At 41.7% G+C, this 12,750-nt stretch overlaps 1 long non-coding RNA gene across 13 annotated transcripts in view; it reads right to left on the reverse strand.

The window, feature by feature from the left end:
• LOC129785307 (uncharacterized) overlaps window positions 1-4,286 on the reverse strand; it is a 229,966-nt gene extending 225,680 nt beyond the window's left edge. For all 13 annotated transcript variants that reach the window (XR_008749185.1, XR_008749182.1, XR_008749181.1 and 10 more), the window contains exon 1: window positions 4,160-4,286. This is a non-coding gene — a long non-coding RNA (uncharacterized LOC129785307). The remainder of the gene's footprint in view (window positions 1-4,159) is intronic.
• Window positions 4,287-12,750: the final 8,464 nt, after the last annotated feature.

Raw genomic sequence — 12,750 nt, forward strand, 5'->3', positions numbered from 1 at the left:
TCCACAATTAATGCGAATGCCAAGTGGGATTGCAGCTTTGTTTCATCTAGGAAAACACTTAGCTGAACAGCAGCTTTCCCAGCTGAAAATGTGTGTCTGTCTTTAAACTTGCAACAGAAGCTGGCATTTCTTCGTTTCCATTCACTCTATCATTATGATGCATTATACAATGTAATGATGTAATACGCTGGAAAGCTGAAACGCTAGGTCTTTGCCAAAAATAATAATACAAAAAGTGTACAATTATTTTCATCTATGAAAGCCACTTTCACTACCATCTCCAGCTCCCCAGTCAAAGAGAAATCTTTCCTAATAGGAGATCATCTCTTTCTGCTTGTGAGTCGAACATGAACGTGAAGGCGGGGGGGACGGGACGGGGACATGCCAGCTCATCCATGCTGAGTTACAACTTTTAAAAGATGTAAACATATTTATCACTTCACTGCAGCAGCTTGTCACCCCTCAGCCCTCATGATTACATGTTAATAGTATTTTTTCCCACAGGATAAGCCCCTTACCTGCAGGAGTGCCGTTTCATTCGCTGTACTGGGGCCAAGCGTGAAGGGGTTACTGGAAGCCAAAAAGGCATCAGGGTTTGGACCTCGGTAAGAAGATCAAAATGCTAGGAATTTTTCAGGCCTGGTCTTACCACTCTTTAATCACCAAAGTCATGAAAATATCAAGCTTGTGTATGCATGATGGTGCTGCTTCAACAGGGGTATAACCTGGCCCAGACCACAAAAAAGACAGTGAGGGAGCAAAACCAAAATGCAGGCTGCTTTAGGTTAAGCATCTGCTCTACTGCTTTAGCTCGCATTGACTTACATGGAGCTCATACAGACTCAGTGCCACAACACACCTCCAGATGCAAAGCCATGAAATCAATAGAGGGTGGCCTCGGCACGAGGGACATTTTGCAAAACTCATTGACATACATGCCCTGGCCACAGATGTTCAGAGAAATGGCTGCTCCTATTTGTTAGCTCCATGACAGTGCAATGGGCAGATGACAAAGGTGAAGCTACAGAAAGAAGCTTCCTAAAAAACTCAGCCACCAAAGTGGCTTGTGTTTTGGTCACTGGACTGTTAGCTCTCAGGACAGGGTTTGCTGCTGGCAGCAAAAGCCGCTGTCAGTGGTGCGAGGGCAGAGCCAGCCCCAAGCAAAGCTCCTGTCTACTCTGGTTGAGTGCAGAGACCTGCAGTGCATGTCAGTGCAGAGCTCAAGATGGTCTTTTAGAAGGAAAACTAAAAACCAGAATAAATTAAAGCGGTGGGGAGCAGTACAGTACCAAGCAGTGGGGTTAGGGTGCAGAAGACAGATGCCATGCATCAACCAGGTGCAGGTTTGCCAGGCAGAGAAAACTCTGCTCCTACAGTGATATACAATTGCACAGTAAGTGTATCTTAATAATACAATAAAGTGTTAGCTCTGATTAAAAAAGAAAGATGAATTCTTCTGCTAAACCAGGGTAACCCTAAAAGCGTGTTAACATGAAATACTAAATAAAATGCTACTCATCTATAATAAATCTTATTACACATTTTGGCAATTTTACTACTAACATACCGAAGGTTTCAAGCAATGTTTGAAAATAGAAATCTTAAATTGAATCATTGTTGCATGAATATATGCAAAATATTCATTTCTAGCACTGTGAGGGTTGAGTGCTTTTAAATTGGAGAAATCACTCATGACTTCACCTTTTCATGCAAGATAAAGTTGTATGTGGTAACATCATTACAATGTCATGAAAGGAGTGGAAATCATACAACAGTTCTGCCTAAAGCTAATATACAAAAAAGTACTTCTATATTTTTCAATATTGTTCAATATTTAAAGGTGCAGTACGAGGCTTTAAATATATTAAAAAAATCATTAGACTTCAGATGTCAGTGCGGCCTTCACTGAGTACTGAGACTAATAAAATCATTGATGAGATCTCTTTAATATTTAAGAGAATTCATGTCTTAGGTACTAGCCTATTTTCAACTCCAGTCTCTGTGGAGGGAACTAAATATAGAAATAAAAAAAGCAAACGATTTATGTGGCGGTCATTATAGATTTTTTTTAACTAGGGCACTAAAATTAAACTATTTACTCAATAATACTGTCATAACAACAGAGAAAACACTACGACATTTAAATAGTCTTTCCTATAAATCCTATAGCAGGAGATTACTTCAAAAGTACTTAACACTTTTATACACATTAACAATCAGTAAATTCAATCAGTGAAAACGAACGAGCGTATTTTGCAATGAGTTGCCGCACCATGAATTGCCAATATAGAGTTCAGAAGACTTTTGCAATCTTAAAGGTGTTTTAAAAGAGTGGGAAAGGAGTAATTTGAGTGTATATACTTCTTTGCCTTTTCTTCCCTCTGATTAAAAAAAAAATCAACCTGAAAGTTCAGCCTCAGAAGTAGAAGTTACATAAAAAAACCACCCTTAACTATCTAATTTTTTATATCACATATGTGGAGAGAAAAAAAAAACCCACAAAACAGGGCAAGGCAATCGCATAATGTCAGGCTCAACTTTAAACACTGGTATGCACGAAATGGATAGCTCCATCTTGTCAAGGCAGCCACTGCTCCAGTGCTTGGAGTCATGGGCATGGAAAGCAAAACCATCTCCAGCTTTGAATTTCAAGACTGACACCAAAATACTCTTATCTGTTAAAATAAAAATGCAAATTTCTAAATTATTACCTTATTTTCATGTTAAAAAAAAAATAAAGTCCCGCCTGCCGTGTCCAGGCTGTTGCTAGGTGACGATGCCGCACGGACTGTCACCAGTGATGAATGGCACGCCTAGACCAGCTGGCGACAGTCCCTGCACCGGTGCCGCAGCTGCCCTGCACAGCCCTCATGCCCTCCAGTGGGTCTGCCACAAAACCGCACAAAGGGCAGGCTGCAAAGGCCAGGGCAAGATTTTGGCAGCAGGAGGGTCAGTCTGCCCCGTACTGACCCAGCTGGGGGGACACTGGATGGCATCAGTGGGTTTCACCATGCTTTCGTGCTTTAGCAGTGACGCTAAATGGGGACATGAAAGTTTAACAAAGAGTGAATAGAGCCCATGTCAAAAGCTAACAACGGTGGTGTTGCCATTCAGGTGAACCTGCTAATGGCACAGATGCTCAAAGCTGATGCTTGCACACCATCTCCACAATCTGCTGTGGCCGTCATCAGACCGCAGTCAGCACTGGGGTCCCTGCCACCACCAGGCTTGCCTTTATCTTAGGTCTTCACAAATCAGGTCAGGGGTTCTGCTTGCACAGGTGATGCAGGTGCTGCACCTGTCTTGTAATCCCTCTGCCCACCCACCACGTCTCCACCGTCATGCGTCCCACTGAGACACAGAAAGTGAGGGAAAAAGCCTTTTTACCAAATCCCATCATACTTGAGTGATGGACAAGGAGGAGTCCTTGTGCAGAATGGCTGGCAGGCAATAAAAACCCAAGCACAGGAAGGACAGCTTCCCCCCAGGTAAACCGGCAAGCTGCCCTGGCCCCCAGGCAAGGTGCAAGAAGCCCTGGCCATCACAGGGTTCATTTCTCCCATCCTGACCACCAACAGGAATCGGCAATATCCAGATCATAACCATCACAAGATCCCCAAGAGCTGGGCACAAATGAGAAGTTCTCTACTTCCCTGCTCACACCAGTATAAACCCAGCCTTCGCCCGACCTCACCTCACTGGCCTTTGCACACACTCATTTCCTTTAAAAATACACAGCAAGGATATGCCAATGAAACAAACAATTTGGTGGTGTTAATCCATAGATTATTGACAAGACGAATGAGACTCCTTGGGTCTAATGCTCTCTGCTACTCAAGGGCTAGCTAAGCTCTCTTTTTTCAAATATGTGGATTTTGAAATGATGGATCATAATAACAGAGCTGGTGCCTATGAATGGGGATTGCAAACACTTAATATTTCAATAGAAGTGCATGCAACATGATCCAATCACTCTGAAAAATGTACAAAATGGAAATATATAAAGAAAGCAGCTGGCATGAAAGAGAATAAACAAAGAAATATTGATAAAACTCTGTATGGATTAGGCAAAATATATTCAAGCTGCATTTGAATAATCTCATATATATTTATATGTGTGTACATATATATGTATTCAAAATACAGAAAGATTTCTTACCTCATCATTTCCCTGCTTTGAAGGACAGATCTCTGAATTAACACCCCCCGTGCAAATCACAGGGCTGTGCTTGTGCATGAGAACCCAACTCCCCAGATGCTGCTCATGCCTTGAGAGTGTACTCATGGGGGGGGGGTGGGGGGTGGGGGGAACTTTGTGAGGAGCTCAGCACCCTTGCCGCAATTCAAAGAAAGTGCGTGTTTCGTGTTAAATACATAAGGGACTCCTTGAAAGATCTATCTTGTCACTCATTAGATTAATTTTTTGCATGCTTTTATATGGCACACCCCAGTGATTTCAGGATCAGGCCAGGAGAAATCATTTGCATCATACTTACACTAGAGCATTTACTTCCCTCTGTCTCTGCAGTAAAACCAACCTGACCACTAAGAGCCGATGTTATATAAGAACCAAGCTAATTTTAAGGCTGAAAATGCACCATCTTAACATGCCATACCCTGACCCACAGCATATCCCTGCAGCTGAGCTGGGGGGACCATGCATACCCACTGAGGGTATCACAAGCTAGTTTAAGCCTCAAAGAAGAAAAAAAATTCAGATAAACCATTTTACTTTACAACTGTTGCAGGCTAAGAAGATGTACACAAATGGTGAGTACAGCTCAGCTGATGGGTGGGAGCTTTTTATGCTGCAGTAACTTCCTATTGAATCTGAGCCCCAAGCTATTCTGCAGTTTGAGGAAGGAAGTGGTGGTAACAGCCTTCTCTCGTTCTTCATTATTTTCTGCTTGCTTGCGTTCCCTGCATTTCTACCACCAGATCATTACCAGCTTTCACAAGGCCACCTTGAGTGATGAGGGGAACCAGAACACCATCCCCCAGCTCTCTATTATCAGTCAATACCAACTTACTATATTGAGGCTGTATTGTGGTGTTTTCCCCCTTTTTATTCCCAGCTGCCCTAAAAGCCACCTTCCTTTCCCACACCATAGCAGCCTACCCTCTGCTGAGATATTTGTTACAGTAAGCTTTGCTAGTTTATTTTTGCCATAAGATTATTCCATACACCAACACAACTTTAGTGATGACCTCCACCAGCCATGCCTGCCCATGAACAAGAACTACCAGGGCTTTGCTGGAGCACCACACTTTCCCACACAGTAGCACCCCAGGTTGTTTTCTCTTCTGCTGGCATACTGTATATTAGCTGACTGGTCTCCAGCATTGCTTACCACTCCCTGGTTTCAATAAAGCATTAGCTATTTTTTGGGGGGAAACCAAAGCAAGAACTGAGGCCCTTTAGGTTACTGAGTCTGCATGACTGCATGTGATGCCTGGGAATAAATCTGCCAGCAAAACCTTTGGTCACTGGAGACTATCAGACACACACCATCTAAAACAGCCTCAATCACTTAACCAGCAGAATGGTTCATCAAGTTAAAATTCATGGTTTCTCCACAGTTCACTGCATTGTGCACAAAATCCAGCCCACCTGGTCCTGAAGCACAAGCCTGATGTGTTCATACATGATAGCTGTGTGTTTGCACAGCAGCCCCATAGCCAGTAAGGAGTGTAGGGCAGTGGGGTAGGTTACAGCAGTCTAGATTCTGTTGGTCTTCTCTCTCAGCTCAACACTGCCACTTATGACCATAAACCCTAAAACCAAGTTCAATCCTGGCAGATTAAGAGGTAGCACTTTCCAACATATGCAGCCCCTGGCCACACAGTACAATTTAGCTGGCTCTGGAGAACAAACCCCATACCTTTGCATGCAAGAGCACAGGTTTACTCCCCAAGCGCAGGCCTAGCACTGACTTCAATGAACATAAGTCTGAACACTTGATCTTAAACTAGCTGCAATGGGTTTACTAGTAGCTCAGTAGCTCTGTTGGCACATTCCCTTTGCAGAATAACAGCTGCTTGGTTGTGCGACCCAGCAGACCTTTAGCTGAACATATTGGGATCACCTTGCCTGCAAGCAACATCCCCATCATAGCATTTAAATCAAGAAGGATGGAGGAGATTCAGACATCATCCAGCAAAGTGCTGCCATTCCCAGCTGAGCCCTCTGAGAGACAGTAAGGAAGTTTTGGACCAGATGCAAATTTCCATGGAAGTCATAGATTAGGAGAGGGTATCTGAAAGGTAATCCAGCTATAATCAAAAGTTTGGTTCTGGCTTTTCACATGCCTGGTTTGCTCCTCTCTTACTTTGCCAGCCTATATCTGATCACAGTTACAAAGTGTGCTCTGCAGGCTGTATTTCCCCCAGATCTACACACAACTAAGATCAAAATCTGTTGCTTAATATCAGACTTCTATAATGAGCCTGAGATATTCTATTGCATGCTGAATTTCTGACTCACATGATAAGAAGCAATGCAATGAGACACATACACACACACCAGAGCAGAGGTTTGAAACAGAAGCAGCTTTTCTCTTGGCACAGGGCAGGGGCACTTTGGTTTCTTGAACAGGTGGACTACCTGACAAGCAGCAGGTACCCTTGCTTTTGACTACTACGTTTTAAATCAGGGCTGTTTGGCAATTCATTAGTGTCTGCTAACTGTTAAACACAGGAAAGTTCAAAAACATGCATATGTTTCCCTCTCTACCTCCCAGGTGGTATCTGTTTCAAGCAGCAACCTTTTCACTTCGTGCATCAAGACTTGTAAACTTCCCGTGGCTACACCAGCGGTTCCTAACCAGGTGCCTGCGCCAGAGCTGCAGTCTCTGAAGAGCAGCAAACTCCATATGCTGATCTCTGGTTATGTAGATGCCATTCGTTTCTCCTTGAAAGTTTATTGTCAGAATTACTGAAATATACACAAATGTCTGTATTTGAAGGTGAAATTTGGTGGAAAAATAAAGATATAATAGGATCCTTTCTTATATAATTTCCTGGTGTGATGTCTGTCTGAAAAATGAAGTGAAATTATATGATGTCAAAAAATCATGTTTCAAAATGATTGACAACATATGAGTGTTTTGCATTGTGAAACGAGGTGGAAAATTTTAATTGCATGATGGAAGGACATAATATTTATTAGAACCTTGTAACCACACTGGATTTCAGCAAAGAGGACACAATTTTAAATTTTATATTAATACTTCAGGCTAAATCTTAAATGAACACACAGAAGCAAAATTCTGCCTTGGAATCTGTGAGTAAGTTTTTAATCTCTAATAGCAAAATAACATCTATAGGGTTGGCACATCACCATAGCCACAAAAAGATTCCCTCATACGTGCACTGCTGTTTTGATCTAAACAATATGTAGTGCCCAACTCCAGGTCACTGAAGAAATAGCTGCTCTGTACACGTGGTGTTTTAATAAAGGTCTGCTAAAAGAACTCAGTAGGCTGAACTTCTAGGAAATTCAAAACTAGCTAATATTTCTAAGCCCACTTCCATCCTTCCCAATGACAGTAAAAGACAGGATGACATCCACACCCAAATGCTAACAAACCCGAGTCCCTGCAGACAAGAGTGGGGAATATATCCCAGAATCAAACTCGTATCAGAGAAAATCCCAACTAAACAGCAACAAGGTCAGGAAGAGTCCTGGACAACTGCATAATAGTTTTATTATCAGAGCTGGCCAGTGCAGCACCAGGCAGTAGTACTTTTCATAGAAAGGGGTCTAGAGAAGTGAAAAAATGAGATAACATTAAAAGAAGGGAAACTGAGATATATGTACATGGAGGTAACAAAAGCAATCAATCTTAGCTTTAAGAGATGCCCTGAATAAGTCTTATGTCAGTAAGGAATCTGGTGGAGCAATCTATTTAAGGATCAGCATTATTGGTTAAATTACCTTTCCCTCTTTCCTGGCATGAAAGGAGCTTGAGGCACTGAGGGATGACAAGCAAAGTTACCACAAGCTTACCCCTTCCCCTCCTCAAACTTGGGCCACATTTCTGAGCCTGTTAACAACACCACAGGCTGAGGAGAATGCAAAGGAAATAGGAAATCCTGATTTTGAGCAAAGCTTTTGTGAAGCAGCAGCCTGTGACCAGCTCAACCCAGAGAGGTACAGGAGCACAGCTCCTTCACCACCAGTGCTTTCAGCAACTGGCTGAATTTAGCAAGAAGCTTTTTTCCAGCAATATTTTTCACGAGACCTTTCCTGACCAGGAAATGACCAGAGCATAGGTGAACTCCTGGTGCTTTTACATATCCCCTCCCACCCATTTGTGCAGTGTCAGGTCTGTCTTTGGAGATCTGGGTTTAATGTGGAGATACAAGACCAAGCAGTCAAAGTCCATACTCAGCTGGAGCTGGAGTCCACTCTCCCCAGCCTGGCCAGGACCCTGAACCACCCATGGCAAGGAAAAACCAAGCAACACTCAAGTATCAAAGTGCTGTACAAAGACAAGAAAAACATCATTCTCTGTGTAGGCAGAGTAAAGCATGATGAATGTGGAAAGACAACTTTTAAATACCCTATAATGGCTCTCACTTCAAAAAAGGAACAACTACGTAACCACAATAAAAAGCACGGACAATCCAGAAGTCCATAAGATAATTCTGAGAGAAATGATACAAACACAACAGAGCAGAGTCCTATTCTGTTCATGTAGGATACAGGGCAGTGTATTATAAATGTCTATATGGAGCTGAAGAGAACAGTTAAAATTATATCCATCAAGCCTAAATGAAGCACCAAGAAGGGAGAAGTACGGAAAGCTGGATAGGGGAAACAAAAAGGCCAGCTCCAAATTGTTAGAGGCTCAGTATACCACTAATTCACAGAAATTTGGGCTAGGACATAAATCACAGCATTGGAATCCTAAAGGGTCATTGAATGGGTCTGCAGCTAGTCAAGCAGAAGAGGTCAGAAATTAAAATGGTTAGCAGTGAGTAATAAGAAACCCTATGTCCTTAAAGAATTGTTTGAAATAGATATTTATGCTCCTTGCTGAGGAAGAGAATTTTCTCTTCCTCATCAAATCAGCTTTGACTGAGTACTGGGAACAAAATCCGCTCTTGAATATTCTCACCAGCTTTTGAATGGTGTTTTCTTTTATCTGTGCACCTCCACCGAGCAAACCATCCTGCAGAAAAGTTCTGCTCAAAACCCACATATGCTCCCAGAGAGGGATTTACACGTCTTTGCATGAGAAGCGCTTGTACCTTTATGTCTGAATATGGGCAGAAAACAGTAGGAAAGGGTTTATCCCACTGACTGCACCAAGTAATGCATTTCCCAGAACTCTAGTCCTGGGAGGTTTGCAAAATCCTGTGGCTAATCCATGACAGATTAACCCAATCTACCTGGCACATGTACAGAAGGTCCTGTCCCACCCTCAGCAGTACTGCTGGTGTCTCAGGGAGGAGGGGACTGCCCTGCATGCTGCCGGCAGAGTAACAACCCCAACCTCTAATACTCAGATTGTGCTTTTACCCTGATGTGCTGCCCAAAGCCCAGACTGTCTGAGCCAAACCCAGAGGCCTGGGAAATCTAATCGATGAAGGGGGATGGGGGAGATTTAAAAATGTATTAGATATTTCTGAATAACAAATAAATCTGAGGAAATCACAATCTGCTCACAGCTACTCCATGAAAAGGAGAAAGAAAGCCAGATCAATTATTCATTTCAAGTCACTCAGTCAGCACTCCATCAGACTTTCATAAGTCAAAAATGTTACAGGACAAACACAGCTCTGAAACAAATTTCTGCCCTACCCTCAAACAAGGAGCAATTACAGATGTACCTAAGAAGGCTCCCACACAGGAAAGTCCCCATGGCACACACCAGCCCCTGGCACTGCTCCACCCTGCCCTCCTGAATCTGCCAAGGGTTGGAGTTACCCAAATTCATGAGTCTGTTCCTTCCTCGCTCCTCTCCACATACATACACTCATACATTTTTTTTGCAATCTGGGATTCTCATTACAATAATAAAGCATAAGTCCACCACTAATTCAGACAGACACTTTCTTGGAAGGAACCTGGACAGGTTATGGACCAATTCAGGAGTAAAGACATCACTTTCTGATTACTACTCCCCACATTGCTCTTAGCTTCAGTCATTATGAGGTGTTTATAAAAGGTTTGCATCCCATATCTGAATATTAATGAAACATTTTTTAATAACACTATATAAAACACCTGTGTCCTTGCATACACCAGAGAAAATTATTGCAATAGCGTGAAATAAAAATGTTGGGGTCCTTCAAACCTTAAACCACCAAAGACTGATCTGCTTCATTCCACCTGTTTCTGTTGTTCAGTTTTTCTGTTCAGAAAATAAATAACCATCTCTGAACAAGCAACTACAGAGTACATAAGAGCATCACAAAGTAATTATGAGTTTATGACATCATCTTAATATTACAAGGGAGAGACTCAAAGACCCAGGAGAAACTCCAGATTTCCCTTTTGGGAAAACGTTAATGGATGCTTACAATCTGTTTTCCTTTGTTTGGATGTTACAACCAATAATACACTTTTATGTCTATAAATAAAGACTAAAGTTGAATAAATCCAACAAGCTCCTGAGCCTGCAGCTCTGAAACTTGATTCACATTCACGGTAAAGATTTATGAGTCACTTGCAGAGAATAAGTTGAAGCTGCAAGATTTGGGGTGAAATTATTCAAAAGGGTGATTATTTTTGGAATGATTATGCATGCACACCTGATCAGGGTGTCACCTGGGCCCCCTTGCTCTGCATGATGAAATGTGGCAATTTTTCTGCATTTCTCTTTGCTTGCACAAAAGAAGCGTATGTAAGAGCCATCAAACTGTTTATTTTTACACACACTGGATCATCTTGTGGATATATTTTTCCTTTCATTTAGATCACAGGACATGTTCTTTAAACTATTCACATGAATATACTAAATTTACTGATGACTGCAAAGCAAAAGAATAAAACTGATTGCTGTTCTGCATGTGTGGGTGTGTCTATATATATTTTTATATATATGCATGTATGTATGTATGTATATGTGAACCAAAATACTTTTGTGTTTGGGATACAAAGTTAGGCACTCCAGCTTTGGAAGAAGCGGGCAGCAGTAGTTGTCTGCTGTGTGCATTGTGGGAAGAGGGACTTGCTTCTTTCCTCTTTCTTTCGCTTTCTTGCTTTTTTGCTTCTTACCTCTTGCTTACAAGGACTTGGCCTTCACCTTTGCCCAGCAGGTTTGCAACCTTCAACTGTGGAGGACCATGAGTACCACCAGATGAGGCCATGGACTGCGATGAAGACAGAAGGCAGCCCTACCTAAGCCCTTTGGCTTGATTCTCTCTCTTGCAATGTGAGTTTTGGCACCTAAATAATTGATGGATTTTAAATTATTTTGTCCAAATGAAATAAGCTTTGTAAAGTATAAATGAAAAAAAGGTTGGAAAATACACCTTCCTTTATAGTCTTTCTCTGCCTGAAGAATGAGATCACTCTGCAGCCATCAGATAGGTTTTCAGGAGCCCCCCTTTTATAATTTTTTTGTGGCAAATTCTAAGAAAACTCATAGTTAGTCACTTCACTCTCTCATGTTCTTCCTGATAAGATGTTTTTCTCCTGTGTAACATATGTTTCTGCCCTTTTAGTCCTAAAACCTTTTTGCATTGCTCAGGCAATTCAAAATTGATATAAACTTTCTCCTTGATCTCATACTGATTTGGCCTGAAACAAACACCCTGAAGGCCCCCAGACGTGAGCAGGTTCAGATCAAGCTCCAGATTTGGTACCAGGTGCTTTTCTCTGGGATTGGTTGAGCACACATTCAGGAGGTGCTGCTCCTTTCTGTATAGATTCCCAAACTGAAACGGACATCTCTCCTCCCAACTCCTGTTTCCTTTCCAGAGGGTCTCTATTCTGGACCAAATTTAGAAACTTTACGGCTACACCCACAAAACTCTGGTGATGAAGGAGCCAGGCAGGTAATCACCTTTTTCCAGATGCCTGCTATTTCAAAAAGGCAGACTGTGCTCTGCAGGTATGTGGGTAGCCCTGCTGAGCACCTCTGGAAGTTCAGCCCACTCCTTCTTCTGCATAAAAGATCCTCCCACTCTTTCCATTACATTATTACCCATTCCTTAATTACTACTAATCTAGTATGAACTTATTCATGCAAGAAACAAAATCAGATACAAGAATGAATCCAAATCTTGTCTTGCAACTGCCTCTAACCTAGAGTTTGCCTGAGATAAGAACACAAGTGCAAATTGAAATTTTTCGGAAGACACCTATCTTTATTACTCTCTTGGATCTAAATGTGTCTCAGCACCAGGATCTGTCATGGCCAAGTCCTATCAGTAACCATAGAGCTCCAAGTCAAAAGCACTGAAGGCCCACCTGCTACCTGTGGTGTGCAGATGCTTGCAACAAAGTACATCTTAAAGTCATTAATCTTCCGTTCACCAAAAAAAAGAAATTTCAAGGAACTAACAATATTTGCAATTTCAGGTAAAGTTCATTAACTGATTTGGAAAATAACTTTAAAACATTTAGAAAACTCAAAATGTTTTCTGAAAACACTTTCAAAAAGAAGTGTTTTCATTTTTCTTTTTGAAATAACCTTTTGTGTTTAGAAATTTGCCAACTTTGTATAAAAAAAAAAGAGGATTTTGAAATGAATGCAAAACTTTTCATTCAGCTAAATAAAAATATCTCTTATTTTC

The sequence above is a fragment of the Falco peregrinus genome, chromosome 11 (genome assembly GCF_023634155.1).
Source record: "Falco peregrinus isolate bFalPer1 chromosome 11, bFalPer1.pri, whole genome shotgun sequence".
NCBI classification, from domain to species: domain Eukaryota; kingdom Metazoa; phylum Chordata; class Aves; order Falconiformes; family Falconidae; genus Falco; species Falco peregrinus.